Source organism: Phyllobates terribilis, unplaced genomic scaffold (assembly GCF_046119375.1).
Source record: "Phyllobates terribilis strain yellow unplaced genomic scaffold, ASM4611937v1 Scaffold_11__3_contigs__length_659146591, whole genome shotgun sequence".
In the NCBI taxonomy this organism is placed as follows: Eukaryota; Metazoa; Chordata; class Amphibia; order Anura; family Dendrobatidae; genus Phyllobates; species Phyllobates terribilis.
Window position 1 is genome coordinate 605,398,149 of NW_027362771.1, and position 5,094 is coordinate 605,403,242.

At 36.8% G+C, this 5,094-nt stretch overlaps 1 non-coding gene across 1 annotated transcript; it reads left to right on the forward strand.

Moving 5' to 3' along the window:
- Positions 1–393: 393 nt before the first annotated feature.
- On the forward strand, positions 394–475 carry TRNAL-AAG (transfer RNA leucine (anticodon AAG)). Its single transcript has one exon. It is a non-coding gene; the product is annotated as a tRNA-Leu (tRNA).
- The last annotated feature ends 4,619 nt before the right edge of the window (positions 476–5,094 follow it).

Consider the following 5,094-nt stretch of genomic DNA (forward strand, 5'->3'; position numbering starts at 1 on the left):
TGAACTCATAGCTACACTGCTCTGCACTGCTGTATAATGTCTTCCTTGCTGCTGCTTCTGATTATCTGTTACATACAGGCAGGGGTGTAGGAATCCTTCATGTTTGAATGTCCTATATATGGGAGATCATAGCACGTAATCTATACCACCTAATTCAGTGATATCTAAAAATTAGCGGATGAGCCAACAGAGGAAAGATTAGTTAAATATCTGGATACAAGTCATATGTTTTGTAAAATGGTGCCCCAGAGTCAATGTACAAACAAATCCCTGATAACTACGTTGCTCATGCATAATAACATTTGTATTTTTGTCTAATTAGTTATGCAATGTTTTCTTCAACTTATATGATTAGCAAATTTCTGATTTAAATAAGTTTTAACATCCATATGAGGTAGCGTGGCCGAGCAGTCTAAGGTGCTGGGTTAAGGCTCCAGTCTCTTTTGAGGCGTGGGTTCAAATCCCACCGCTGCCATTATTTATTTGGATCTAATTTTCACCAAAAATTAGGAAACAGTTGAGCAAGTAAAGGGGGTTGAGAATTTAGGAGGCAGCGGTAATTCTATACTATACTTTTGAACTACAAAATGTGGAAAACCTGCGAAAACTGAGATTTTAAGATTGGACTGTAGAAAGGCAGTTTTTAATGGACTCAGTAAAAAGGAAGGAAAGGTAGGATGTTCTAAAGGAAAGAAATGTCCTGGAAGGATGGGAGATTTTGCTAAATTAAATTCTCACTGCACAATCAGTAACAATCCAGAAAAGAAGGAAGAATGGAAAGCATTTCTGGAGACCAGGATGGCTGAATACTGAACTTAAAAGCTTGCTAAAAAGGAACAAAGAAATGAATATCAAATGAAAAGAAGGGTTCATATCTAAAGAAGAATATAATGCTATCTGCAGGGAAAGCTGGGCTAGCGTTAGAAGAGCTAAAGCCAGTAATGAAGTGAGGCTTGCAAGAGAGACCAAAAGCAAAAAGAAAGGATTTTGGAAGTAAGTCAAAAGTTAAAGAAAAGCCAAAGATGCTATAGGATTTTTAAAGGATGAAAAGGGTAAAGTTGTCAATAATGATGTTGAGAAGACTGAACTTTTAAATTCCTGTTATGCTTCTGTGTTCTCTAAGAAAGCAAATGTAACATCAAGTGATCTTCACTGTGCTGTAGAAGAAAAGGAACATGTGAGCAAGTCATACGTATGAAAACGGCATACGAATAGTCATGTTGGCTTTAGGCATCAGATTTAATTACATAATTTACCATCTATGTTACATCCATGTCAGTTCAATCAATGATCTACCATTCTCAAAATTTGCCAAAATCAATCATGGTCAAAAGAGTTCTAACTGCTAGCTCATTTCACTGCTGCCTTTATAGGATTATCAATACAGGATGAGCAGAGTGATTAGCAAACATAAACAGAGCCATGCTGCTTCTGCTGCTTTCCAGTAAGTCACCCTAGTGATGAACTCATTGCTACATTTTTCTGCACTGCTGTATAATGTCTTCCTTGCTGATGCTTCTGATTATCTGTTACGTACAGGAAGGGGTGTAGGAATCCTTCATGTTTGAGTGTCCTGTATATGGGAGATCATAGCAAGTAATCTATAACACTCAATTCAGTGATGTCTAAAAATTAGCGGATGAGCCAACAGAGGAAAGATTAGTTAAATATCTGGATACAAGTCATATGTTTTGTAAAATGGTGCCCCAGAGTCAAAGTACAAACAATTCCCTGATAATTATGTTGCTGTTGCATAATAACATTTGTCTTTTTGTCTTATTGGATATAAAATATTTTCTGCCACTTACATCAAAAGCAAACTTCTGATATAAATAACTTTAAACTTATGTAAGAGGTAGCGTGGCCGAGCGGTCTAAGGTGCTGGATTTAGGCGCCAGTCTCTCTGGAGGCGTGGGTTTAAATCCCACCGCTGCTATTATTTATTTGGATCGAATTTTTACCAAAAATTAGGAAACGGTTGAGGAAGTAAAGTGTATTGAGAACTTAGGAGGCAGCGGTCATGCTATCCTATAATTTTGAACTACAAAAGGAGGAAAACCTGCGAAAACTGAGATTTTAAGATTGGACTCTAGAAAGGCAGTTTTTAATGGACTCAGTACAAAGGAAGGAAAGGTAGGATGTTCTAAAGGAAAGAAATGTCCAGGAAGGATGGGAGATTTTGCTAAATTTAATTCTCACTGCACAATCAGTAACAATCCCGAAAAGAATGAAGAATGGAAAGTATTTATGGAGACCAGGATGGCTGAATACTGAACTTTAAAGCTTGCTAAAAAGGAACAAAGAAATGAGTATCAAATGGAAAGAAGGGTTCATATCTAAAGAAGAATATAATGCTGTCTGCAGGGAAAGCTGGGCTAGCGTTAGAAGAGCTAAAGCCAGTAATGAATTGAGGCTTGCAAGAGAGACCAAAAGCAATAAGAAAGGATTTTGGAAGTAAGTCAAAAGTTAAAGAAAAGCCAAAGATGCTATAGGATTTTTACAGGATGAAAAGGGTAACGTGGTCAATAATGATGTTGAGAAGACTGAACTTTTAAATTCCTATTTGGCTTCTGTGTTCTCTAAGAAAGCAAATGTAACATCAAGTGATCTTTACTGTGCTATAAAAGAAAAGGAACATGCAAACAAGTCATACGTATGAACACTGAATATAAGTGGTCATGTTGGCTTTAGGCATCAGAATTAATTACATAATTTACCATCTATGTTAGATCCATGTCAGTTCAATCAATGATCAACCATTCTCAAAATTTGCCAAAATCAATCTTGGTCAAAAGAAGTCTAACTGATGGCTCATATCTCTGCTGCCTTTTTAGGGTTATCAATACAGAATGAGCAGAGTGATTAGCAAACATAAACAGAGCCATGCTGCTTCTGCTGCTTTCCAGTAAGTCACCCTAGTGATGAACTCATAGCTACACTGCTCTGCACTGCTGTATAATGTCTTCCTTGCTGCTGCTTTTGATTATCTGTTATGTACAGGCAAGGGTGTAGGAATCCTTCATATTTGAGTGTCCTATATATGGGAGATCATAGCAAGTAATCTATACCACCTATTTCAGTGATATCTAAAAATTAGTGGATGAGCCAACAGAGGAAAGATTAGTTAAATATCTGGATACAAGTCATATGTTTTGTAAAATGGTGCCCCAGAGTCAATGTCCAAACAAATCCCTGATAACTACGTTGCTCATGCATAATAACATTTGTATTTTTGTCTAATTAGTTATACAATGTTTTCTTCAACTTATATCATTAGCAAATTTCTGATTTAAATAAGTTTGGACATCCATGTAAGTTAGCGTGGCCGAGCGGTCTAAGGCGCTGGATTAAGGCTCCAGTCTCTTTGGAGGTGTTGGTTCAAATCCCACTGCTGCCATTATTTATTTGGATCTAATTTTTACCAAAAATTAGGAAACAGTTGAGAAAGTAAAGGGGGTTGAGAATTTAGGCGGCAGCGGTAATTCTATGCTATACTTTTGAACTAAAAAAAGTGGAAAACCTGCGAAAACTGAGATTTTAAGATTGGACTGTAGAAAGGCAGTTTTTAATGGACTCGGTAAAAAGGAAAGAAAGGTAGGATGTTCTAAAGGAAAGAAATGTCCAGGAAGGATGGGAGATTTTGCTAAATTTAATTCTCACTGCACAATCAGTAACAATCCAGAAAAGAAGGAAGAATGGAAAGTATTTATGGAGACCAGGATGGCTGAATACTGAACTTAAAAGCTTGTAAAAAGGAACAAAGAAATGAATATCAAATGAAAAGAAGGGTTCATATCTAAAGAAGAATATAATGCTATCTGCAGGGAAAACTGGGCTAGCGTTAGAAGAGCTAAAGCCAGTAATGAAGTGAGGCTTGCAAGAGAGACCAAAAGCAATAAGAAAGGATTTTGGAAGTAAGTCAAAAGTTAAAGAAAAGCCAAAGATGCTATAGGATTTTTAAAGGATGAAAAGTGTAAAGTTGTCAATAATGATGTTGAGAAGACTGAACTTTTAAATTCCTGCTTTGCTTCTGTGTTCTCTAAGACAGCAAATGTAACATCAAGTGATCTTCACTGTGCTGTAGAAGAAAAGGAACATGTGAGCAAGTTATACGTATGAAAACAGCATACGAATAGTCATGTTGGCTTTAGGCATCAGAATTAATTACATAATTTACCATCTATGTTACATCCATGTGAGTTCAATCAATGATCAACCATTCTCAAAATTTGCCAAAATCAATCTTGGTCAAAAGAAGTCTAACTGCTAGCTCATATCCCTGCTGCCTTTTTAGGGTTATCAATACAGGATGAGCAGAATGATTAGCAAACATAAACAGAGCCATGCTGCTTCTGCTGCTTTCCAGTAAGTCACCCTAGTGATAAACTCATAGCTACACTGCTCTGCACTGCTGTATAATGTCTTCCTTGCTGCTGCTTCTGATTATCTGTTACGTACAGGCAGGGGTGTAGGAATCCTTCATGTTTGAGTGTCCTGTATATGGGAGATCATAGCAAGTAATCTATACCTCCTAATTCAGTGATATCTAAAAAGTAGCGGATGAGCCAACAGAGGAAAGATTAGTTAAATATCTGGATAAAAGTCATATGTTTTGTAAAATGGTGCCCCAGAGTCAATGTACAAACAAATCCCTGATAACTATTTTGCTCATGCATAATAACATTTGTCTTTTTGGATATAAAATATTTTCTGCCACTTACATCAAAAGCAAACTTCTGATATAAATAACATTAAACATCTCTAAGAGGTAGCATGGCCGAGCGGTCTAAGGAGCTGGATTTAGGCTCCAGTCTCTCTGGAGGCGTGGGTTCAAATCCCACCACTACCATTATTAATCTGAATCTAATTTTTACCAAAAATTAGGTAACGGTTGAGGAAGTAAAGGGGATTGAGAACTTAGGAGGCAGCGATCAAGCTATCCTATAATTTTGAACTACAAAAGGAGGAAAACCTGCGAAAACTGAGATTTTAAAATTGAACTGTAGAAAGGCAGTTTTTAATGGATTCAGTAAAAAGGAAGGAAAGGTAAGATTCTCTAAAGGAAAGAAATGTCCAGGAAAGATGGGAGATTTA